General features: G+C 42.8%; 1 protein-coding gene across 1 annotated transcript in view; it reads right to left on the bottom strand.

Moving 5' to 3' along the window:
- Positions 1 to 27,252, bottom strand: part of LOC117547324 — a 42,458-nt gene that overhangs the window by 9,877 nt on the left and 5,329 nt on the right. The window lies entirely within an intron of this gene.

Raw genomic sequence — 27,252 nt, 5'->3', positions numbered from 1 at the left:
TGTTCTATGGCACTTCCCACAATAGAGTGTCTAATTGCCTGTCCACTCTCAGATAACCACACATTTGCATCTTGTATAAATCCATCAAATATATGCATCTTTTCTTGCAGCCACTGCCTTTGCTTTCCCATTTCTTCTTCAGGCAGTTGAAGGTCAGTTAATGATTTGTGATTTTCTTTTAGTTCATCACACAACTTCTTAAATTCAACCAGTTTCAACTGTATTTCCTTTGCATTGTCTTCTGAGCTCATAAGCTCTTTCAGTACTTCCATTAACTTCTTTACTTGTTTGTAACTGAAGTTTCTTGCTTTTGGCAGTTTGCAATAAACAATTCCAATCCTTTGGCAGTGTGAGTGATAATCCTTTTTTCTCTCACAGATTGCAGTCCAACAGCGCCATCTTGTGACGCGACGTCAGATGTCACAGACATGATTAATGTTCACTGTCCCTTTAAGTTTCGTTCTCAGGAATTGTCCGTTAGCTGACAGCGCGCTGTTTCAAACAGCTGACAATGTTGCAGCACCACATCCATTTACTAAGCCATTGTCCAATACAGCTTAATATCTCTTTTACAATCTACTTATCATGCTGCACGGTGCACATACCCGGCCGCTTTCCCAGTCCTCTCTCAGCCTCTTCGGTCCTCGCAGGTGGGAACAATCTTCAGCTGATTGTGGCGTGTGCAGCTGATCCGTGATGAGAAGTCGATGGTGCAATAATCCAATTATTTGTTTTCCCCGAAAACGATCCTTAATCCAATTTGAAGTGAATCCAATTGTCCAGTTTCACTCAAAAGTGCGATTCCACTTAATGTAATGGCAATTTCCTTTTCCTATGTCCTATATATTTTTGCCGTTACTTTCACAGAAGGGTTGAAAAGTGATCCAGACGCAGACACAAACAGATGATTTTCCGGTCCTTAGTTGTGGTTTATGATGATGTTTATTCGTCTTTACATACCAGGGTTAATTTAGCGTTCTAGTGATTCTATGAGCATCTGCCGGGCTGGTGGAATCGGTATGCTCTTCTCCTACTGTGTCCACCCCTCTCCTGTCACCTATGACCTCCTTATATACACCCGGTGCAGCTAAACCCCGCCACCCAGTGTTCATAAATAATATTGCACTATACATATAACTTAAATAAACTGACACACCAACATCACCCACAAAATGGCTCCTACAATGACTTAAACATATAATCCAGGATACAAGCCACATAGTTGCACCTGCAAGGAGAATACAGAACAACTCGTTAAAAAATAAACTACTGAGTGTTTGAAAGCGTACAACAGTTTTATGATACTGCCCCATCTAAAACACAAGGGGATCTGACTTTATTACATTTGAGTTGAGTGTTTCGTCAACTTAATGTGTTGCTTAAAATAATACGTCTGCATACAGTATGTGACAATGTAACTAAGTGTTGCACGGCCAGATACGGCTCGAGAAGCTGACTCAGATAAGGAAATATTGTGATATCGATGTGAGATCGATGATCTGATTGATGATGTGATGTCAGTGTGATATGAATGATAAGTGCGACACGTCGGCGTCTTCTCTGCATACGGCAGTTTAAACTGCATTTCCTTTTTCCTGTAATATGACTTGATAGATTTAAACTCCGCACACTGAGCTCTGATCGGTCAGCAGGCGGTGCTTTCACTGAGTTGATCTCTTTTCTATAGACGCCGGAGGCGGGCAGCGTAAGATGAAAAAAAAAGTTATTTAGCCTTCCCAACCCTGAGCCTCACGCGCCGCCTATAGGCCTACTGTATACATACAAAGGCCATTCAAGCTAGAGTTCTTCTGGAAATGTTCACATCAGGCACCTTTAAGTTAAACAATACTAAACAATTAACACAGTAGGCCTACATTATGTGGATTAAACCACATTTATTTCGTTAAAAATAAACGAAATATGATTTAGTTTGAATGATTAAATGTCATTAGGCACCTTCAAGTTAAACAATCAGGTGCACACTTTAATGTGCCGCCACCTCCGGTCTCGGCTTGACTCGGTTTAAAGAATGCACAAATGTGTTTAATCGTTTATGTCAGATATGTACTAAGTAGCCTAAATACATTTGTTCCTGCTCAAGATTAGATTCAACTTTATTGTTATTGCACATATTGCAGGTACTGAGACAACGAAATGCAGTTTAGCTTCTAACCAGGGGTTCAACAAGCAGTGAAAAGTAATGTGCACAATACTACAGAAAACAATTAACACAGTAAATTATGTGGATTAAACCACATTTATTTCGTTAAAAAGAAACGAAATATGATTTTGTATGAATGATTAAATGTAGGGTGAATTGCCCTAATGTGGGACATTTTTGCATTTCAGACTTCGGGAATATATTGCGATATGAAGCCGATACAATAAATCAAAATCCAGTACCATTGCGAAATCCCCAGTAATATTAGACACTAATAATACAGTAAACTATTAACACTGTACATATTATTGTTTGCCCGTGGGATTAGGATGATCGGTAGTGAGACCCGTGCTGCATTTTCCTCCGGTCGGATGTGATATAAAAACAAAGCGATTATTTTTGTTGTTGTAAACTCACGTGGATTAAACTACATGTATTAGTGGATTAATTTCAACTCGCGAACATATGATACATTAAATGATCGTGAGGATGATGATTGATAATCGTTTGTTTGAGCCTGGATGTATTTCCTGATCTAAAAAGATAGCGATGGTTTTGTACTTGGCCGAGGCTATATACAGGACCGTCCTGTACACAGCTCTCTGAAATGGCTATATACAGGACGGTCCTGCACAGAAGCCCTGAAATGGCTATATACAGGACGGTCCTGTATATAAGGTCTCTGAAATGGCTATATACAGGATGGTCCTGTATAAGGTCTCTGAAATGGCTATATACAGGACGGTCCTGAATATAGCCATTTCGGAGCTTGTATACAGGACGGTCCTGTATATGGTCATTTGGCGTTGTGTACAGGACGGTCCTGTATATAGTCATTTGGCGTTGTGTACAGGACGGTCCTGTATATAGCCACTCCCTTTGTACTTACGCCAACGTGAATTAAACATTATTTTGTTAAATAAAAACATGGGGATGTTTAGTAAATGATTACATGTCTCTTATTTAGCACATAATATGATCCTATCCGTGACATATGGATCTTAACAAATATCTGCTATATCAGATACCTGTAGATCAGCTGTTTATTTCACATGAGTTCCAGTGTGGCAGCTTTTTAATCACGGCTCCCCCTGGTGGATCCATTATCCATTGCAGCTGGTTTCATTATAATTAAATGTATTTATCAAGGGGGCTTTTCAAGTCCTGCGGGGGGTTTTCCTTTTCAGCAGGAGCCCACCCCGTGCCGATCACGGACCCGCACGGGTAGGCGTCTGAAATGGAGCGCTCCATCTGTACGATAACGAAATCGATCATGGACCTTCTGCTTAGGGTGCTCTGGTACCACGTACACTTATGAGTAGTGCTGCGTACCTGGACTCACATTCAGGTTCAGGTCCGGACTCAAGTCCAGAGGTTCAGGTTCAGGTCCGGACTTACAAGTCCGGACCTGAACCTATGGCTTGTGTCAAGTTGTGTGAGTAACTAAAGTGAACTTATTGTGAGCTAATTATCAATTGAAAATTAACTCATAATCAACTCAAATTCAAACTCGTCAGGTTTATTGTGCTCCCTTCCAACTTGTGTCTACATTTCTCTACAAAGTACAAATGTAAAAAAAACACTTTTTGCCACTCTACAATATGACAGCAACTACAGTGAACTACTACAAAGTTCAAACATGTATTTCATTTACCAAACTAAAGTAACCAAACAGTCCCTGAGCTGACTGAGCCTAAATCCCTAAAACGTTGCTGAAAGGTAGAGTGTAGAGTAGACTATACGCATTACACTGTTACACACCTACTATACAGTATAGGCTACACTGTAGTGACTGACTGTACAGTCAGAGTGTACTGTACTGTCTGTACACCATGTCTAATCTACAACTCTACATGTGTACATTATACAGTACATACTACATACATACTGTTAGAAATTAAAATCAATGTTGATATGGCGTAATTTTGAATTAAATACACTATTTAATTTAAATCAGTTTTATTCTGAAAAAACCGGAAGTTCACACTATTAACTTAATACTTTTATTCTGAAAATTATTCACTTCCGGTTAGCATTAGCATGTGGCGAAATGCTACGTTTTCAAACCGTGAATCGAAGGTGAAATGACATGTGATGTTGTACACTGAGCACACTGGGATTAGAACTCATTTATTGACGCTGAATAAAGTTTATCAGGGAATGTTTAAATAACCACAGGCACCAGAATATACGTAAGTGCTAGTTTTTTTGCGAGTCCAAGTACCGGTTCCCGACGTTCCGGTTTTAACCGGACTTGAACCGAAACTTTTTACAAGTCCAGTACCGGTTCGGCGTACCGGTACGCAGCACTACTTATGAGCATCCTTATGTTCGAACATGGTGTTTGTTATGGCCAATCCATGACTAGCACAGAAGTCCAGTAACAAACCACCACTCAGATCAGGGGGGCCGTTCCTCCCAATCACGCCCCTCCAAGTGTCTCCATCATTGCCCACATGTGCGTTGAAGTCTCCCAGCAAGATTAAAGAGTCCCCTTCAGGAGCCCCATACAGGACTCTTTCCAGGGTCTCCAAGAAGGCCGTATACTCTGAACTGCTGTTGGGTGCATAAGCACACACAACAGTCAGAGTTTTCCCCCCCATAACCCGCAGGCGTAGGGAGGCGACCCTCTCGTCCACTGGGGTAAACTCCACCAACGAAGCACCTAACCGGGGACTTCTGAGTATCCCCACACCCGCCCGGCGCCTCACACCTTGAGCAACTCCGGAGAAGAATAGAGTCCAACCCCTATCCAGAAGTAAGGTTCCAGAGCCGACGCTGTGCGTAGAGGTGAGCCCAACCAGATCCAACTTGTAACGCTCCACCTCCCGCACAAGCTCCGGCTCCTTCCCCCCCAGAGAGGTGACGTTCCACGTCCCCAAAGCCAGCTTCTGTCGCCCGGGTCTGGTCCGTCGAGACCCTCCGCTTTCACTGCCAACCTCCTGGCAGCGCACCCGACCCCATCGATGTTTCCCGTAGGTGGTGGGCCCGCGGGACGGAGAAGTGGAGGTGTTGCCCACGTTGCCTTTTCGGGCTGGGCCCGGCCGGGCTCCGTGGCAAGCCCGGCCACCAGACGCTCGCCGACGAGTCCTCCTTCTGGGCCTGGCTCCAGAAGGGGACCCCGGGCTTCCTCCGGGCCGGGTATCCTCACTTCTTGTGTCGTCTTTCATGAGGTCTTTTGAACCAATCTTAGTCTGGCCCCTTGCCTGAGACCAATTTGCCATGGGAGACCCTACCAGGAACACAAGGTTCCAGACAACACAGCCCCCAGGTTCATCAGGGCACACAAACCTCTCTACCACGGTAAGGTGCTGGTTCTTCAGAGAGGGGAATGAAAAGTCAAGTTACATTTTTAAAGATGAAGATAATATCTGTTAGATTTCTGAGAGACGATTGCAGCACGATATAATTCACCATTTCATACCGCTGTTTCATCATAGACACACTGTAAAATATTACCATGATTTCACAATATTTAGCTGTAATATTTTACAATAAATTACTCTTTTACCACTTTACAGTCTTTACCTGTAATGTTCACAATATAATACTGTAATTTTGAATTTCACAGTGAAATCAATACAGGCACAGTTAATTACTGTGAATGTACAGGATCAATGATTACCAGGATTTCACAACATGTTACTGTATTATTTCATAGTAAAATACTGTATTCAGAACATCCTCTGTGATAACACAACAAATTAAGTGATTTTCTTGCTTTTATCGCTCTTGCTTGGCTTTAAATACTAATTTCTTTTTTTAGTGCAGGTTTTACTTAAATTGAAAGGGGCACCGCTGCATGTGCCTTAAAATAAACGATGCAACATATACATCTATGTCAAATTGAAATTGTTGTCTTGGCTTAGTGTTTTCAGGTGCTTCCTGGGCATTAATCCCAAGACGGGCTCGAAAGTCAAAAAGAGGCATGGCAATTTAAACCTCCATGTCAGCACATTCTTCAGAAAAATAGTTGACTTTGAGTGGATGTCTGTGTAGACATGTGTTAAGTGCTCCCCTCCTTGTTTTCTTTTCTTTTCCAGGTGCACCTGCGTCTGCACCTAGTCTGCCCCTGGCTCCGCCTTTGCCCGGTGCACCGGGGCTGAAGTCGAATAGTCCATTTAGCTTAGGAACTTTCTTAACGGAGTGAAATTACCCGGAAGTCCCTCAGTGGCAGCCATGATAAGTGCCGTTCCAATTCTCTAGATGAAAAGAAAGGAGGTTTCAAACTTCCTTTATAACCTCCTTTAGCTTAGGAACCACTGGACCTCCCTAACCAAAAGGAGAGGAGAAAATGCTGCCCCACAATGCCTTGCAGCCGCAGCATTTGCCATCACACAACAGTCGGCCGTTCACGGAAACAACCGATTATGACGGAGAAATTATATCATGAAAGTTACGGTGCTTATTAAGCATTTTAAAACGTATGTGGTAAATTGCCAAAGTGCTTTTTTCTGAACGTTCATCAGTATTATAATCAAAGAGAGAAATATGAACGTTAGTTTTTACTGAAAGGATAGTGAAAGTGCAGTCGGATTCTCTAAAGTACCGCAGTCTCTTCTCCTAAATCCTTTTGAAGTCTCCTATCCACTATCCCTTAACCCTGTTACGTTTCACACAGAGGTCAAGGAATAGGAGATAGGGTTAGATGTTAGGAGCTGATTTTTGGATTATCCGACCGCAACCCGGGTCTTCCCCTGGCTCCGCCTCTGCCCAGGTGCACCTGGTCTGCCCCTGGCTCTGCCTCTGCCCAGGTGTTCCAAATTCCACTCAGCCGTGTATATATAAAGAGAAGCTGGAGGAGAAGGATGTCTCGCCTATCCTAACGCCGGAGACACTCTCCTTAGAATACCTCTTTGCCATTTTGAGCTGTAGGCCATATTTTTGCAGGTGTGTTTATGTTTAGCCTGGAGGACCTGGTAGTCCAGTTTTTGCGGCTTTATTTTGTTTCCCATAGGGTTTATATTTGATTTTTGGTTAGGCGGGGGAGTTTTGGGTCCTACGGCCCGTGGTGTGGCTGGCTCGGGTTCCCTCCTTCTGTTTGTTCCTTTTGGCCAGACCTCTTTTTGTTTCCCATTTCGCTTGTGTGAGCAAACGGCTGATTATCAATAAATGCTCGTTACCAAGTACGGGTTATTGCGTGTATTCTGTCATGTTGCGGGTCTCAGCACAAGCCACTACCACGGAGTAGAGGTTGGGGCCGTAACAACATGTCCAAGACACTGTGAAATGTACTTTGCACTTCAATGGAGTAATACAAAGTTAAAATGGGCATTTTCTTTGTTTTTCTTTGTTGATTGAGCTGATTGAATTGTGTATATATGGTAAAATCCCAGTTAACTAGTCAAATTTACAATATATTATTGTATTATTTACATTTGTATATTTACAGTAAATTACTGGCTACTGTGTTGCATTACTTCTACAGTAATAGTGTGAAAATACAGGTAATTACTGTAATTTATGTACAGCAAGGTACCATAATACCACAGCTCTGTACTGCTATATCACAGTAATTCCATGGGCATGTCAACTGTAAAGTCACAGTATTCAGTTGTACTTTTATTCTAATTTACTGTAAAATATCTACAGTAAATTACTGTGAACTATTTACAGTCAATTACTGTGAAATCCATGCAACTAGTAGCCAGTAATTTACTGTAATTTTACAGCCAAACATTTTACAGTGCACATGCAATTACACACACACACACACACACACACACACACACACACACACACCAAATCAAGTTGCATAAATGCTTGAGCTACGTTTTTATTATAATTACTGTGAAATCTGCTTATTATGTTTTCGTCATTATTACAACAAATACACACTTGCAACTGATAACACTGGCAATGATTTTATTTTATATTAAAAATCATGCTTCAAATAAGTGGGGGTACGGCATACCCCCGCGTCCAACGCCCACTACACCACTGGTTAACAGTGTGTGTTACTACATGCAGGGCAGCTAATGCTGAGGCAGAGAGCTGTACGTGGCTCAGAGGTTTGTCTTGAGCATGTGAACAGACACACACATGTACACTAATGTTGGATCCCAGTCCCAGCCTCCCTCCTGCTGAATGATGCAGCCCTCTCAATCCTCATGCCGCCTGGCTATCATTGACAATGCTGTTCCTTTTGTAAGTTAATATAAATTAAAATACAAATCAGGAACAGAAACATGCATCTTTGAACTTGGTTTGTCATATTCAGACAAGATCTGACATGTTATTCCGGTGTGATATCTCTCGCTGGGTCATCAGCATGTTTCCCTGTGTCCTCTGTCTCCCTCGTCGATACACAGTATAGTCATAAATACAGTTTTCTTTTACACATGCTGACCTAGAGGGCTGTCAAGTAGAGCCATATATGTTCCGAAGCAAATCAGGCATTGTTTCTAAAATAATTGTGTAACTGTGTACCAAGTGCCCAGAAAGTCCGCAGGACGCAAATTGTTGTAGTGACCAAACGGCGGCACTACAACTCCTGTGTCAGTCTTTGACATCATTGGGCCCAAAAATACTTTTTCCCATTGACTTACATTGGGAAAGAGATATCTGTAAATCAGCAGATTTTTTTAGCTCAATCATCAACCCAGTATGAACACTTTATAGCCCTTATTTGAGGCTTTAGGGTCTTAAAGTTGTAGAATGTGCTATAATAATATATCCTTTATTTAACCAGGTAAAAGACTCATTGAGATTAAAATCTCTTTTCCAAGAGCGACCTGGCCAAGAAGGGCAGCATGTACAAAGTTACAGATAAAACACAGACATGACAGGCAGACAAATACAGCTGTAAAACACAAATAAAATGGCACATTAGCCAGTCAATATGCGAAGTAAAACAAACTATTAAAATCATTCAAAACTGGCAAAATTTAAAACGATTTTAGGATATACGAGCACTCACATTTACCAATGGTGTCGTGTTCTCTGTCCTTTAAGATGGACCTGAATTCCCCCATAGTGATTACATCTGAGTTTCAGCTCCTTCTGTACATTGTTCCAAGCTGTGGGGGCAGCATATCTAAAAGCTGTTTTACCCAGTTTTGTTCTCACTGTAGGAACCAGCATCTGAATCAAATCTTGGGAGCGCAGGCCATATAGACTTTCTCTTTGACACATATATGTGCAAATGTAGGAGGGAACCAACCCAAGCAGAGATTTATAAATAAAACCCAACCAATGGGAAAGTCTGCGAGCAGACAAAGATGGCCAATTAGCAGCAGCATATAAAGTGCAATGGTGTACTCGATATCCACATCCAGTGATAAATCGTAAGGCACAATGGTACACAGTATCCAAGCTCTTTAGGCATTGGTCAGAGGCATTCATGTATAGCAGGTCACCATATTCTAATACAGGTAAAAACGTTGCAGATATCAGATGTTTCCTTGTCTGAAAAGAGAAACAGGATTTATTCCTGTAAAAGAAACCTAATTTTATTTTTAGCTTTGAAACAACATTTTCCGTGTGTAACTTGAAAGACAAGTTCTGTTCAATAAGAAATTCCAGATATTTGTAAGTAGTAACCCTCTCAATGTCAGTCCCTTGTGCAGTACAAATCTTGCCATTCAAAACTATCATCACTTTGGATTTTTCAGCATTTAATACCAACTTTAGTTGATATAAATGGGTTTGTATGACATCAAAGGCAGACTGGAGGAAATCTAGACTTTGCTCTATAGAAGCGGAGGAACAATAAATAACAGTGTCATCTGCATAAAAATGGTAAGAAGCAATTGTTAAATTATTACATAGATTATTTACATATATGGTACAAAGAATTAGGAGAAACATGCTGGGTGACATGTGTCAGGAGGTAGAGAGGGCCTGCTGAAGAAATCCAGAAATCAGCACAGGAATGCCGTCCGCGTTTTCCGTCCTGCAGAAGTTGAGAAATGCCAGGTCAGCGAGGTGAGAATCCGGTCCGGACTTTCAGTCCTCCCGAAAACGAAGCAGTGCATGACATTAAGGATTTTGGGAGATGGCCCTGTGGGCCATCTAAGCTAATTTACAGATGGCCCTGAGCCCAATAGAGATTGCCCTGAAAAATGCGCGCGGACGAAATGGCACGAAGGGTTTGGGGGGCCTCCATCCCCCTAGAAAATTTAGATTTTTGCAGGTCTTAGATGCTGTCTGGTGCATTCTCTAGACTGAATTATAAGATGAACCACCACAATATTGTATTGTACAATTTCAATTGTATTCTTCATTTCACTTGTTTGTTTGTGTTTGCTCGCTTGCATGCCCTGCATAGCTATAAGAAACACTTAAGTTGTTGGTCAAGACACTTTCCATCTGATGAAGGCAAATGCCTTCCCAGATGTAAAAAAGTAGAACACATTACATTCAGTTATAACTGCCAAAACAAACATTATTTACACTAGTATGGCCCCTGTTAAAAATGTTTGTAATGTTATCTACTGTAAGTTGGTCGAACGAATGCCTCCTCATCCGGAAGCTGACCGAGCAGACCCGAGCAGCAGTCGAGAGGAGCCGAGCGCATCCGCGAAGCACACAAAATGGCGACGTCATAGTTCCCATTAGCCGGCAAATCTAAATGTCCGGTCAAAATAATTTCCCTTTAGCGCAATACCGCTTCAGTTGCGCCACTTATGTGACAGACAAAAGAGTATGTGACAGACGAGAATAGTCAATTCTAATGTCTAACACGTAATGTGGAGAAAGAGATGTCCTGTGTGGGTTGATTGTGCGTTGATCTGTTGGTAATGCCTCGGGGTTCCGGTGGGCATGTAAACAAATACATAATGCTGCGCTATACTTTGTGGCCTCACCCAGTTGCATAGCGACACTTATTGTGTAGGTGTCTTTTAATAAACAGGTAGTCATATCATTAGCTAGAACTAGCTGAACCTGATCGATATGGACATAAACGCGAGTGAAGTCTAATCTGACGGGAGAGAGAGATCAGCTGAGCAGGCTGACGAGTGGACACGCAGCTCTGCATGATCACATGCAGCGGTGAGCGGACAAAACACACACTTCAGGTTAGAATATCACACGTAGCTATTTTAATTACCTCTCAAACTACCTAAACTAGTTATAGATATGTTTAGTTTTACTGTCGGGTCATTCATTACTGGATCCGCAAGCTGCATGATACTGGCACAATAGATTACCCGATCGGGCAACCAGCAGGTGAGGCTTCATTGCCCGAGCTAAATACTAGATGGCCCCGGGCCATCGGGCAGTCCTTAATGTCGAGCCCTGCGAAGATAACGTTGTTTGACGTCTCATGTAAACAGGAACACAAGCCCAGTCATGCTATGCTTTAGCTCAACGAACCCGTTCTTATTATACATCCATGAACGATCCCAGTCCACCAAAGTCCAAAATCAAGCGCAACACAGGTGGCGTTTCAGCTCCGGGAAGTGAGCACAGGCTCCGCAGTCCAAACGGATAGAGTGGTCCCAGGAACGGGCCAGTAATGTTTAGCCGTAACTTTACGGCATCAACAACGCTCGCCCTGGTTTTACTGTCCAAAACAGCTCACAGATATTGACCGGTGTTTTACAAAGATAACAGATATCACGTAGACAACACTAGAACAGACATGAGAGCACCGCGGAGAGGGACAGGTACAGACGTGCTGCCATCTTGGATTGAGTATCCAGCTGAATACAGAGTTATTTGCTCTCTCCATTCATGAGGTGAAGCCTGTGAGCTAGTTCAGGCAGTCAACTCGAGCACCAATGATACCTTTACAGCAGGGCTCAACGCTAACTTTTAAAAGTGGTTGCCAGGCTGGCAACCAGGCATCAGCTTTTGGTTGCCAAAACTGAAAATACGGTTGCCATTTTTAGTCACCTTATATTTTAAATAATTAAGATACTATACAGTTATACATCAACTTAATAATGAAAATGTGACACAAAAGAATGTTCAAATGTTTTATTACAATAAGTAATTAACACAATTATGTGAGACTTAAGTGGTAGTAAACTTGTCCACCCTCAATTGCTGGTATACAAAATACCAGTAGTGCAGCTGTTGTCATGTTCTTCACCAACCTGGTCTCACCAGAATGCGTGACTCCACCACGACTCCTTAACACCGCATTGCGTGGTGGAGTCACAAACTTTGCTACATTTACGTGTCTTCACCACGCAAACAACCCCAATGTAAAGTGAACGAGGCTCCTTTGTCGTGGTGTTCACACGCATTTCTACAACGTCCAGCAGTGAGCTTTTATTCTATAAAACGTTTTTAAAATCTACTTTTATAGCTTGTAGTAACTCACGGGAGGCTTCTTTTATTTTATTTGTATTCATAATCATTTGTATTTTCCGTCAGAATGTATTATGGCAACCCAGTTTCCTAAAAATTACGTTCCCACAGAACTAAACTGCATTCTCAATTACGTTTAGCAAGAAACGTATTTTCTCCCACGTTACGTTCGTTATGAACGTATCTTAAATGCGTTTATTTTCTACATATCTTCTAGAAACATATTTTCTCCCACGTTACGTTTCTTATGAACGTATCTTAAATACGTTTATTTTCTACTAGGGATGCTCCGATCGATCGGTCACCGATCGAGATCGGCCGATACTCACTCTCTACCGATCGATCGGTGCTCTCTAAACATGCCGATCGCGAGAGCCGATCGCATGACGTAAAATACATGACACTTTTCTCTGTGTGCGGCAAAACAAGCTCGCCAAAATGGCTTCACCGGTCTGGCATTATTTTAAGGTGTCCGAAAAAGACAGTAAAATAGCGGTATGCAACGTGTGTGTGAAGCAGAAATCCTGCAGCTCCGCCCGCCGAACCGGTGAGCGGAACGAAACACACAAGAGTTAGACCTAACACACTTAGTTATTTTATCTACCTCTGGAACAAGCTAAACTAGTTATTATAAATATATTTATTCTTCACTGTCGGGTCACTCATTACTGGATCAGTGAGCTGCATGAGATACTGACAGGCTGTCAGTAGAGAGAGAGAGGGGGAGAGAGGGAGAGAGGAAAAGAGAGCGCTTCCGCTCATTTCTCCCGTGTTATTATCCAAAGTGAATGTAAACTTGAATAATGTACATCATTTGAATGTAATAATTAAGTTGATTGTTGTTTGTGGAAGCTCCAGTGAATGAGCCCCATTAACTGAGTTTAAACATCACTTTAAATGGAAGATTTAAAGTGATGTTTCAATCTTCCATTTAGGCCCCGCCCACTCGATCGGATCGGCGATCGGCCGATACTGATTCCAGCGATCGGCCCCGAAATTGGCGATCGGAGCATCCCTATTTTCTACATATCTTCAACATGAGAATAAGTTATATTGTTTGTACACATGGTTCTTTACATATATATCTGTTTGTTTAAAGTGTCCAGGTGATGCAGACAGGCTGGACCAGAGAGTGAGAGACAGAACTGGACTCTTACTGGATACAGGACTTTTTTCATACTGTACAAAGAATCAAGAAAGATATTGGTTTAAATAAATGAAGTATTGATATAATTATACATTGATATTAATTATTAATGCCATAAATGATTGCATTCAATTACAGTTTCTTATTTATCCAGAATGATAGCTGTCAAACAGAAGTTAAATCAATTTCTCACTTATTCTAAGAAGAAATACTTTAAGTGGGTTGAGTACATTCTGCTCCGTTAAAAGGTAAAAGTTCCTTCAAAATAAGAGTGCCGATCTTATTACTGCCAAAATAAAAGTGCAAAACGAAAACTTTACCATAGGAAAATATTGGCATTCAAATATAATCACTTCTATAAAAAGGGAACACATTTTAAATATAGTTAGACATATTAAAGGTAATTTACAGCATTAATAATTAATATCTAATTCCTAACTGTGAATGGTTTTCATTTATTTAACATTAGAAATGTAATAGTCTTGCCAATGACACAACCACAATCAAGACTTCAATGCTGAAGGGCCAATGGATCTATGGTGGGGATCAGGACAAAGGTCAAGAAAACCCAAATGTAAAAGGGAGACAACGGATGACCAAGAAACTAGTGACTTGCTCAATTCATTTTTGAGGGATCTGTGATAGTGATGTGTCGGTCGCGAACGAGCCGATTATTTTGAACGGCTCTTTGGTACGAACGAGGGGAACCGAGTCGTACTTGGTGAGAGCCGTTCTTGTTATCGTTCAATCGTTGGTCCGCACTCACTGCCTACCAAAATCCACTCGCCTTTTAAAAAGCTTGATTTTGTTCCCCAAACGTATTCTGTGAAGACCCGCCCCGACTCTGATTGGTAGGTTTCAGCACGAGGAGTGAGATGGGGTGGGTCTTAAAGGAATGCTCCACTCATTAGATAATTAATCAAAACTTCAGTATTTAGTGAAACATTATGTTTAAACCATACCCTGAAGAAATCAGCGATATTCCCCGGTAAATAATGATTTTATAGCTCTTTTTTATCAAAACCTGTATATTCCGTCAGGCCGCTGCCATTTTGCCCATTTTCAGTAGTCACGTGATGGTCGTGACGTCATCCATGCGTTCACTTTGTAAACACACGAAAACATGGCGAAGTTTTGAGCAATATGAAGAGATTGGAAGGGGGAATTCAGCCATACAGGTTCGAGCCTACTTAGTACTACTTAGTAGATACAATGATTTTGATTACTAGATATGTATGCATGTAGTACCACCCTTGCTAGCGATTCCCTCTCTAGTTTAGCATACTCAGCCTCGTTGTCCCTGGCCCTAGAACCACGATTTTATGGGGCCGGAAAACTGGGGGGAAATACCCACTAGCCGGTAGTACGCTATATGGAAAGGCCACCAAAAACTGGCCTGGCCTGGACGATAAAGGACGTTTAAACGGGGCTACCCGCTGCAATGGAAATGCGCCATAACATACCTTATTCTTACTCCGAGCACTACTTCTGGTCCTCCGTCGCTTCACACTTGCAGAGGGAGATTTCTCAACTGGCCGAACTGGTGTCCTGGTCGGTGATGACACCAGAAAGACCGATGGTACTGCATCTCCATTAAGTAATGGTTGTTGTAAATCCCATGTTATGTTTTATCATACTCATAGTAGTCATCCGGAAACTTGAAATGTTCGCTGCATACATGCGCCTGTGGATCTTTCGGTTCGGGCCGGCCACATTTCGCTAGCCACTGCCTCCGAACGTACTTCCTACGCTTACCTTTTGGCAACAGATAGAACTGAGCATTCCGTGGATTGTTCCTATCAGAATTGTGGCAATGTTTCGCGATACAATGAGGCATATTTGAAGAGAGTAACTACAGTAAATAACATGAACATCAACATGTCCTCGAAACCAAACGCATGGTTTACGTCACGTCCGGTAAAATGGCGCCGCCCACAGTGTTGATGTTATTTCGGTAATTAATCAGTTTAAAATCACTGATAATGTCATCGGATTAAAAAAAAAAAAAGAGAGACTGGCAGAGACTGGTCTGTTTTATCGGATGATAATTATTTAAAAATGAGTGTCATGAGCATACCATTCCTTTAACGGAATACGCGAGAGAGAGAAGTCATAACAAGTGGTACAGGATAGGTAGACGACGTGTTTTTTGGATGGAAAATGAGCCAAACGCGAAAACGCAGCAGCATTTGGATGCACTTCAACCAAAACCCAGGCAGTGATAAACATGGTTTCTCTGTTGCCAACCGGTGCGCCTCTACCAGAGCGGCCGTCTTCTGCCGAACACTGGACGCTCCCTTCCACCAATCAAAGCAGCAAGCCAAAAAAAAGGTAAAATTACTTAATTCCACCTCAAATGGATCATCTGCTGGGTCCATTTCTGGTTGGTTCATTATGTTAGGGTGAGTGAAGCAGGCAGGACCCAAATGCAGAATAAACAGAAAAAATACCTTTATTTCAAGGATTTAAGGAACAAACCAGAACACTACCTCGTGAACACAGTCAACGACAAACGATGACCCAACAATGACAGACAGAAAAACCAGAACTTAAATACACACAAGACTAATCACACAAACAAGACACAGGTGAGGAGGGAGGAGAAAACACAGGGGCACCAGGTGAACACAATCGGGTAATCAGGTAGGAGGGAAAACAGACAGAAAGCGACAGGCAAGACAGGGGGTGAAGATTTTTCAAAATAAAACATGAAACCAAAGACAGAAAAAGACAAGACAAAACACAACACAGACAGATTGCGGATCACACCGCTTTGGCCTCAAGCTAACGCTACAGCTGAAAGATTCATGCGCACACTGGGCAAAGCAATACGTGTGACAGAAACACAGGGAATTCATTGGAAACAACATTTGAACATATTTCTACGTGAGTACAGATCTACACCTCACAGCACAACAGAGAGCTCACCTGGGGGGTATACTACGAAGCAGGATTTTCGCTTAGCCGGCTAACTTCAGGGAAAACTCCGGCTTTCCGGTCCTATGACGCTGGTTCTCTTTTTAGCGGGCTAGATCTCCATGGTAACTTATGCTGTGCGGCTAACCTGCTCCGGAGCAGGTTAGGTTGCAGGCTAAGAGATCAACTCAGTGAAAGCACGGCCTGCTGACCAATCAGAGCTCAGTGTGCGGAGTTTAAAGCGATCAAGTCATATTACAGGAGAAAGGAAATACAGAAAAACTGCCGTTGCAGGAAAGACGGCCGGCAAAAATCACCGACTGTGTGAACGTGAACATTAATAGAATATCACCTCCCATCTTCAGAGCAATCTGACTATTATAACATTAGCGTTAAGAAAGCTTACTTAAATATCTGCCACAACATAAGTAACCGGATCAGAGTAACATTAAGTACAGGCCGCGGCACTGTGAGTGCAGACGTCGATGTGTCCCATTATCATTCATATCACTTCATAATAGGGGTGTAACGGTATCCGTATTCGTCCCGTACCATCACGGTTCGGACGTCACGGTTCGGCACACGCAGTCACACGACGAATACGCCTTTTTTTTATGAGTGGGAAAAAAGTGTCATTCAGGGCAGTATCCACTACACTATATATCATCCAGGGGGCGGTATTGCGCCTAAAAGCTGTTTGCCAGCCGCCCTTAAACAACAAATGAAGAACAAGAAGAAACACAACAACAAAACGAACAAAATACAAGAAGAAGAAAAGTTAGTATGGCGATTTCAGATAACACACAGGAGCTAGAACCCACCTGCTTCTTTTAAATCAGCTGTGGGAACATTTCGGGTTCCCTGTGGACTACAATAACGATGGAGTGTGCGAGTGGTGGATCGGACGAGGACGGTGTTTCGCCGTTGTTAGACAGCGGTGCGGTATGCTTATGCAAACACACGCCAAACATGTTAAATCATATCAGAAGGCATCACCCAGATTTGCCAATCACCGGAGCCCGGCAAAAGACAACAGCAGTTCAACAGCTGATCCCCGCTGTTTTTATAAACCAATAGACATGAAAGCCGTGAGACCAAAATAAATAACGGAAGCTTTTGGCATATTTTTTTCAACGACTTTGCGCTCTTGAAACACTTTCTTATTATTTATGATGTCATATTTTCAAGACATTCTTTTTAGTTTTACAGCTTGATGAAACCTTTTTGTTTGACATCAGCCATTATAGATAATATGACCAGTGTACTGTGTATGGTTTGTTTTTAACTGTTTAATACAGTTAATTATTCAAAATGTCAGAGTTCTTTATTTTTAAACTGAAACGTGCACTACTGTTCAAACATAAATAACAACAAACCTGGAATTATGCATTTGGGACTTTTTTTTGCTTTTTCTTGTTGTACTGAACCGTACCGAACCGTGACCTCCAAACCGAGGTACGAACCGAACCGTGACTTCTGTGAACCGTTACACCCCTACTTCATAATGTATCATATATTTCCTTATCTGAGTCAGCTGAGCCATATCTGGCCGTGCAACACTTACAGTGTCACATACTGTATGCAGAAGTATTATTTTAAGCAACACATTAAGTTGACGAAACACTCGAGTTAAATGTAGGCTAATTAAAGTCAGATCCACTAGTGTCTTAGACGGGGCAGTGATATCATAAACCTGTTAATGTACGCATTCAAACACTTTTTATTTTACCAGCTGTATTCACCTTGCAGGTGCAGTGTTTAACACTGGATAAAGTGTTTAAGTCATGGATGTTTAAAGTTTAACTTCTTCATATGTCTAATAGTTTACTTTTCATTCAGGAAGTATGACGCTGCGCTGTCAGTATGCTTCTCCATGTTTGTGATTGGTCGAATGCTCCAGATACCACCCCTTTCATGTGAACGCGCACCTAACTAGATAGGACACGGCTGGCTTGAGCGATCCACTTGATAACCCGCGTCGTAGTACCGTTTAGCGAGAGCGCATATGTTTTAGATTAGGCCAACCGGCTAACTCAAACATATCCAGGTTAGGTTGAACCAGCTTCGTAGTACAGGCCTCTGCTGAACTGTTATTCCAACGCAAAGTGTACACAAAGATCCCTTCATTCACTCACACTGCCAACAAGAGCTCAGACTCAGAAGTGAGAGCTAAGGACAAGAAGGCTAAAGCCAAGATGAAATCTCATGCAGACATTCATCGTCATGCTACACCTCACACTTTCACTCCAGGTGACATTGTGCTTCAGCACCAGCCCAAGCATAACAAACTCACCACACCATACAACACTAAACCCTACACTGTGATTAAAGTCAAAGGCTCAATGGTTACAGCAGCAAGATATGGACATCGCATAGTCAGGAACTGTTCATTCTTCAAGAAGATCGCTGGAGAGCTAATTGACATCCCACCAGATACAGACAGTAGATGACTCTACTGTCACAACAACACCCAGATATCCCATGAGACACGATAGGCGTCCTCCTGCATATTTACAGGACTATACATAGTGTATGGACTGCTACAATATACAAATGTGTATATTTCCAACTATTGTTAACTTCAAGAGACTGTTGAGTCCTGGTTAAGACAAGAAGTACGATTTATGTAGGAAACAGTTTTAATGCACTTTCAGTATGCATAATATTGTGTGGAGGATGTGTTCAAAGCTACAATGTAATGCAAAAGTCTTAAAGATACTGTTACAGCAGAATTGCACTAGTTCCAGATAACTGTTACGTTAAATGCAGTATAACAGCCAAATGTGTAAAGCTATTAAAAAAAAGGGCAATGTGATATTCATGTGAATGTATTGTGCTCTCAGTATAACTGCGCCCACTGCTGTCTACACAGGAGATAGATACACTAGCAGTGATGAAGTGCACAGTAAGCATGTATAACGTGTGTGAGCGAGCACTGGTTAATAAACCCTGTTAACGTCCAGCAAGTTGAGTCTTTAATGTACAATCACAACATGGAAACATTACACTTACCATCATCCAAGGGTAGTTTTCCCGGTTCGCCGAGGGTGCTGGCGTTGTTTGTTCGCCGCTCCTCCGCCCCAAATCTTGTTCTTTAGTCCAGATCAGAACCTATCCTGTCTGGCTCTCTACTTTTTAAACGTCAGTCATCAGCAAAAATAGCAGCATCTCTCTATCAAATCGACACAGACCTTTGTGTTGTCATCTCCTACCTGCTGGCTCTTTCCTGCTCACCGGTCCCTAGCCCGTTAGCTAGCTAGCATTATCGGACCTAGCAGGCTGCTACCTAGATGCTCCTCGGTTCCCTGAAGTCTGCTGAGCAAACATTTCTGTCTCCAACCCTAACTCCACCCTAACTCCGCGGCTCGTGTGGGTCTTCCCATCCCGCTGCGATCAGCCGGCTTCCCCGCTGACATCGTCTCTCCCTACGGTGGCTATCAAGCTATCTAACAAGCTAGTAGGCTGGTCACCCGGCTCCCACTCTGCACCAGGCTGTCAGCCCCTCCTACGATTGTACTCCGGAAACCACTGGAATTATTCTCCTCATATGCTGTGGATTATCATTCTCATTTTATCTGGACTCACACCGCTCCTTCTTCCAGTGTCATCCGGCTCCTGGTCTCTGCTGCCCGGGTCCCCAGTATTAGCTAGCTCCGTGCTGGCGCCACTTCACCGGATCATGCTGCCGCTCTACTCCCTGTCAGATCTCCACTCCTTTAATAACCGCCTGCCTCCGGACTGAATGGACATCCTCGCAGATAATGAAATACTCCGCAAACGCCGTCCTCCACACAGAGGCTCTGGCCGTAAGTTTTTATTTCATTCCACGTCTCCACACTCCATCCCGACCATTCGATCCTGTCACACGCCCACACTATGCCATCACAACAAACAACACGTGAATCTGACCAATCTCCTTCCACTCCCCCGGTCCACACAACCCCAATGCAACGTCACCTCAGAGCAGCCCTGCTCAACACACTCTCCATCCACAATAAAAGCCACATTCTGAATGAATTCATTAAAGACAATAACCTGGACTTTCTGTATCTGACCGAAACATGGCAAAAACCCCTGGACTATTTTTCTTTAAATCAAATCACCCCAGCAGGATTCACATACATTGACAAACCTCGCCCACAAGGGTGGGGTGGTGGTATAGCTGCTATTATCAGAAAGGAAATAAAAGCTACCATAATCCCCATCCCTGATGTTTCTTCATTTGAACACCTGATCTTCAAACTCTCTGGTCCCACTCCCCTGGTCACAGCCATTATCTACTGTCCCCCGAAGCCAAACCCCTCCTTTCTCTCTGACATTCTCACTCAGCTTTCTGCCATATCCCCATCTGTTCTCCTCTTAGGTGATTTTAACATTCATGTTGACGACCCGACCTGCAAATATGCCTCTGAATTTAAGGAAACCCTTCACTGCTGCAACTTCTCTCAACACATCAACTTCCCAACACACAGCCGTGGTCACATCCTGGACTTGGTCTGCTCCACTGGTCTCACCATCCATCATCTGTCCAGCTTCAATCTCCACATCTCTGATCACCTGGCCATCATCATGGACATCAACATCCCCGCCCAAAAGCAAAAACGCACAATAACCTACAGAAATCTCAAATCCATCTCACCTTCAGCAATCACTGCCTCCATTACCTGCAAGATGTCTGTCTCCCCCCCCCCCCCCCCCCACTTTCTGAAAACCCATCTGAACTTGTGGACTATTATAACAGCACCCTCTCCTTCTGTCTCAATGAACTGGCCCCCACAAAAACAAAACATTTCTCTTTCATACACTCCACCCCCTGGTATACCCCCGAACTCCGCCAAATGAAATCAAGGAAACGTCAACTTGAACGCCAACACAAGAAAACCACACTAACAGTCCATCTTCAAATCTACAAAGACTATCTCCAGCAGTATAGTAACGCACTCAATTACTAATTCTAATTACTACTCACAACTCATTCAGTCTGGCTCCAGCAACCCCAAGCGTCTGTTCTCCACCATCAGCAAACTTCTCAAACCCTGTGACAACGCCACCTCGTCCTTCACCACCGAACAGTGCAACTCCTTCCTCTCGTTTTTCCAAACCAAAATCAGCAACATTTACAGCAATCTGACACCCTCATCAGCACCCCCCACCTCCGCTCCTGGCTCCCCCCCCTTCACCTCACAGCCCCTGTCCCACTTCTCCCCTGTGACCCCCATGCAACTGTCCGACTTCATGACTGGAATTAACTCCACCTGCACACTTGACCCAATGCCCTCCAAATGTGTTAAAGAGAGCCTCCCTGCCATCTCCCAACTCATCGCCACCATCATTAACTCCTCCCTCAGATCTGGATCAGTTCCCCCCTCTCTCAAATTGGCTGCTGTCACACCCATTCTCAAAAGACCTGGACTCACACCTGACATCATGTCCAACTTCCGGCCCATCTCAAATCTCCCCTTTCTGTAAAAAATACTTGAATGTGTCATTGCCTCACAACTTAAATCCCACCTCAGCTCCAATGACCTCTTTGAGCCATTTCAATCCGGTTTCCGATTCAAAACACAGCACAGAAACAGCTCTTCTGAAAATCACAAACAACCTCCTCCTCTCCTCTGACTCCGGCAACCTGAACATCCTCATCCTCCTCGACCTCACCGCAGCATTCAACACCATCAACCACGTCATCCCGCTGTCCCTCCTCGAATCATCACTCAACATCACCGACACTGCACTCTCCTGGTTGAAATCCTACCTCACCGACAGACATCAGTTTATCAACATCAACAACTGCACCTCCTCCACTGCTCCTCTGTCCCAAGGCGTCCCCCAGGGTTCGGTGCTTGGCCCCCTCCTCTTCATCCTCTACATGCTCCCCCTTGGCAAAATAATTTGTCGCCACAACCTTCAATTTCACTGCTACGCCGATGACATCCAACTTTATATCTCAACAAAAACCATCACCCCCACAACACACTCCACTTTCACCAACTGTCTCTCAGAAATAAAAGCATGGATGCAAACAAACTATCTCCAACTGAACAGAACACATCAGACATCATCATCATCGGCCCATCAACTTCACCATTGACAGCCACACTCTATCCCCCCCCCCCTCACATCCGCAACCTCGGAGTCATATTTGACAGTCAGCTCAAATTCAACCACCACATCAATCACATCACCAGGACCGCCTTTTTCCACCTCAAAAACATTGCCCGTCTCCGCCCATCACTCTCCTCCTCTGCTGCTGAAACCCTGATTCATGCATTCATCACATCATATCACGACTCGACTACTGTGATAGGCAGTGGTTCCCAAACGGTGTGACGCGAGTTCGTCCGAAGAATAGACAGGAATGTGACGGTGAGGTGCAAACTGTGTCCAGGCCAGAAGCTGTTATCCACTGCTGTAAACACCACGTCAAACCTCAACAAGCACCTGCAAAGAACACATGCTAAGGTGAATCTACCGCACACGCTATTTGTTGTTTGTTTATATCAGCGCCATATGGCGCTGGTTTATATCACGTAGTCTGTTCTTCTTCTCTGTCTTCCGGTTGTTGCCTGTTTTGAATGACAAATACACACTACCGCCGCCTGCTGGTAAGGAAAGTTATTGCCACTCACGCATGCGCAGTTCGTACGTGCTCGGCGAGTAAAGTAACGAGTTACTTTATGTAGATAGTAACGAAGTAGTGTAATATATTTTTATTTATATATTTTTTTTTTAAGTAATATGTAATATATTACATTTTTTTAGTAACGACCCCATCTCTGGAGTTGGCGTTCTCTACTCTGGTTTACATGAAGAATAACAGGAGGTCACGGCTCTCTGTTGAACAGGACTTGCGAGTGGCCCTCTCCTCAGTGCCACCAAGGATTAAAAAATACTGCGCGCCCCGACAGGCACATGTATCTCACTAATTTGTAAGTCGGCAAAATATTTACAATAGCACATGTTTCAATGCTGAAATGTTACATTTATAATTTGTAGTTCAGGACCATGGACAATGCAGCTTCCTTGCATTGACAGTTCTCTGTGCTGAATTTCTGCTGAGTTTCCTTTGCATCATTTTTAATTTTGTGACCTGTCTGGTTTAAATGAGTGTGTTGCTGCTTTGATGAAGCCTAATTTGATAAAGTTTCAAATTAATTTCTGAAATATTTTGTTAATAAATATTTCATGAGTAATATAGTTGTCTTTGTCACATTTTATTTGGCATTAGTAAATAATTATGCACATTTACAGATATTTTACATGCTATGAGTGATAACACGTGTTATAAGGGCTATTTTGCACAATAGGTGTGCCTTGAGATTTTTACTTGTCCTTTGGTGTGCCTTGGGCACAAAAAGTTTGGGAACCACTGCTCTACGGCATACCATCCAACCTCCTCAATAAACTCCAACATATCCAGAACTCTGCTGCCCGCCTCCTCACCCACACCCGCTCCCGAGACCACATCACTCCCATCCTCCAGAACCTCCACAGGCTCCCCGTCCGTCAAAGAATCAACTTCAAAGTCCTCCTCATTACTCACAAAGCCCTCAACAATCAGGCCCCCCCCTACCTCACAGACCTGCTGCACCACCACACCCCTTCCCGCTGCCTCCGCTCATCAGAAGCCAACCTCCTATCCATCTCCACCCACATCAATCACCGTACCTGGGGGGACAGAGCCTTCTCCGTCGCTGCCCCCTCCCTCTGGAACTCACTCCCACAACCCATCAGAGACTGCACTGACCTCACCACCTTAACTAAAAAAACAACTAACTCACAAAAACTCACCTCTTCAATCTGGCTTTTAATGTGTGATTGTTTTTGTATTATTTGACTTTAACTTTAACTATATATTTATTTGTTGTTCCTTTCTTTTCTTTTCACTATATCTGTAAAGCGTCTTTGAGCACCTGTAAAAGCGCTAACAAAATAAATCTATTATTATTATTATTAGTTTTCACTATAAGTAAAAAATAGTTTTTTGGACGGACACTATAATTTACAGTTTTTTACTATGTTCAATCTGAATTTACTTTAAAATAAAAAAAACATCTATATTGATTCTGACTTTTCTACATCCAACTCACAGGTTTATCATTACTTTGAGAAAAAAGATTATTAATTTAACCCTTTTAGAAGGGAAGATATGGTCATTTGTTCTGGGAATGTCATTTTCGAGCCTGAGACCTGAAAAACAGGCTCAGTGCTTAACAGTTTAAAATATGCACAGTCTTGTTTTGTTTAATTACTGGGCATGTTCCTTTTGTGATACTATATAACTTTATAATTGATAGTTTAAATGTATATCTGTGTTTTAATGTTTTGTGTAGTGGATTCATCCATCCTCCCATGCCCCCCTGCCAAAACCTCTTGCCACCCCATGTAAAATTGTCTAGATCCGGTTCCGAGCATTAACTAGCTACCATCACATGTATCTTAGTTTGACTTAAACTTATTTAACATATAATTAAGTGACAGCAAAATATAAATAACTAATGTCATGCAGAAATATTAATATTGGCTTGATTCCAGCATTGAATTTAGCACAATTAACTATTAATGAACAATTAACTAACTCTGTCGAGATGGCAGTGGCCGACTCCGCCTACTTCGGGGTTCACAGCAACTCTGCAGAAACCTATGGGTGACTGTGACTACCCGGTTTGCATGTCTGCCCGATTTGCACTGCGCAAGCGCAAGTTGGTCTGCCATATTGCACAGTTACATACAGCAATCGAGGTAGGACAGTTGACAAAGCGGCGTTTCGCTAAGAAGAAAAGAAAACGACCACATTAATCTGAACGAGAGAGATGAGTTATCAGAATCAGAAACAGGTTTATTGCCAGGTAGGTTCACACATACGAGGAATTTGACTTCATTTTGTTAGAAATTAAAATCAATGTTTTGATGGTATAATATAGCTTAAACATACCGTCAGTTTAAATGCTGTTTTATACTGAAAAACCAGACATTCTTGTGCACAACCAGTTGTTAAGCTTTTATTCTGAAAATCCTTCATCTCCGGTTAGCATTTAGCATGTGGCTAGTATACCATTTCCTATAGAGGTGAATTTAGTAGCGAAATGACATGGAGTGTTGCACACCGAAACCTACTGATTTTAACACTACAACTATAGACGTTGAGATATTATTATTGTTGAATATTAAATGAAGGTAAAGTTTATTTGAGTACGTTATTGTTTACAGACGTGGGTAGCATGTGACAACATCCAGAACGACCGGAAACCAAACTGCCGTGAAGTATTTCCTGTATTTTTTGGAGTATTGATCAGTAGCGTGGCGTGGGGAAAAATGTAGGGGAAGACCATTTTTTGGGTCGGGGGGGTGGTCAATAATGTAACCAGATGAGTGATTACAGCGCCCGGTATCATTTGACACACATTTGTATCACACAGATGCAGAACTTACACACGCCTGTTATCTAACCGAAAGGTCCGCACGCACTCTCCAGCTGAAACTCTCTCCTTATTAATTTAAGCATTTTACTTATTAATGTATGCAGACAATCACACAATCTATGTGATTTGTGGATTTACCGTGCCTCTCAATTGCCCGTGGCAGGTTGGCAAGGTCGATGAATCCTGAAGTTGCCCAAGGATTGTTCAGGGAGCACGAATCCTTGTCAAAAAGAAGACATGGCCAGCAAAATAGACGCTGAAGTTTAGCGCTTCCAGTTAGCCACTCCGTGCGGACATAATTGTCCTCATTGAACGTCCGATTCTCTCCCTTTTTCCTCTGTGTACACACAGCTCGAGTGTGAGCATTGGCCTGTCATCTGATTTAATTTTTAGTTGCTGCTGTAGCGGAAGTTTAGTAAAGTTATGTTTGATTAAGTACGCCAAATCTCCACCCTCCATAATGCTTCATTTGCTTGATAATTTCTAACGGCGGTGATGACAGTTACAGTATTAAAACTGATGTTGATGTGATTTGATTGGATGGCAGTGTCCAATCAAATCGCCAGCCGCCTCTGAAGGGAAGCAAGAGGCGGCTGGCTTCCCTTGGCATGGCCCTGACCAATCACAGGTTGGCAGGGGCATCACGTGGGCCTCATCGGTCAATCCCTCCATTTTTTTTCACCAAAGGAAGCCAGATTCGGCTGGCCTCCTCTCGCAACAGTGAGTGCAATCTACTGTTTCACCATAACATCTAGAGGGGCGCTGTTTGTTTCACTCTTTGTAAAATACTCAATGAGAATGGGGGAGAGACGGGCCGGCAGCAACACACAGCAACGGATAATTATCTTAACAAAACAAAGTGTTTTTATTTATTTATTTAAATTATAACTACAATCCGAAAAAACAGGGGAAGCCTGGCTTCCCTTGGCCTCCGGGAGAAAACGCCACTGGTATTGATTACAGCGTTTAGAATGTGTTAAATGAAAAGTCATGAAAGAGTTAAGGAGGAGAAAAGGCGTGTTTAGATATATATTGGATGTACAATGTCTGTATCCTCTGATATGCGTAACAACGGACATTAAATACGTGGAGGGCCGGCCCCCAGCAGCGCCAACCGGCCCACAGGGAGAAGCCAGCAGAGGATATATATATAACAGCTGGAAAGGTGGAGCGGTCTCTTTCCTTCGCTCACGAGAGCCAGAACACAGCTGTTTTTCTGACTGAACAATATTCTGCTTGTAACATTACCGCGCCTTTTTTAATTCAAGTACCCATTTGAAACTTTTCAGAAACTCCATTTAGTCTCCTTTTCTAAAGCTTCTCTCCTGGACGCGAGAATAACAAAC

The sequence above is a fragment of the Gymnodraco acuticeps genome, unplaced genomic scaffold, assembly GCF_902827175.1.
Source record: "Gymnodraco acuticeps unplaced genomic scaffold, fGymAcu1.1, whole genome shotgun sequence".
Lineage (NCBI taxonomy): Eukaryota > Metazoa > Chordata > Actinopteri > Perciformes > Bathydraconidae > Gymnodraco > Gymnodraco acuticeps.
Note: the sequence above shows the minus strand (reverse complement) of the source record. Positions and strands in the feature narration are given on the sequence as shown.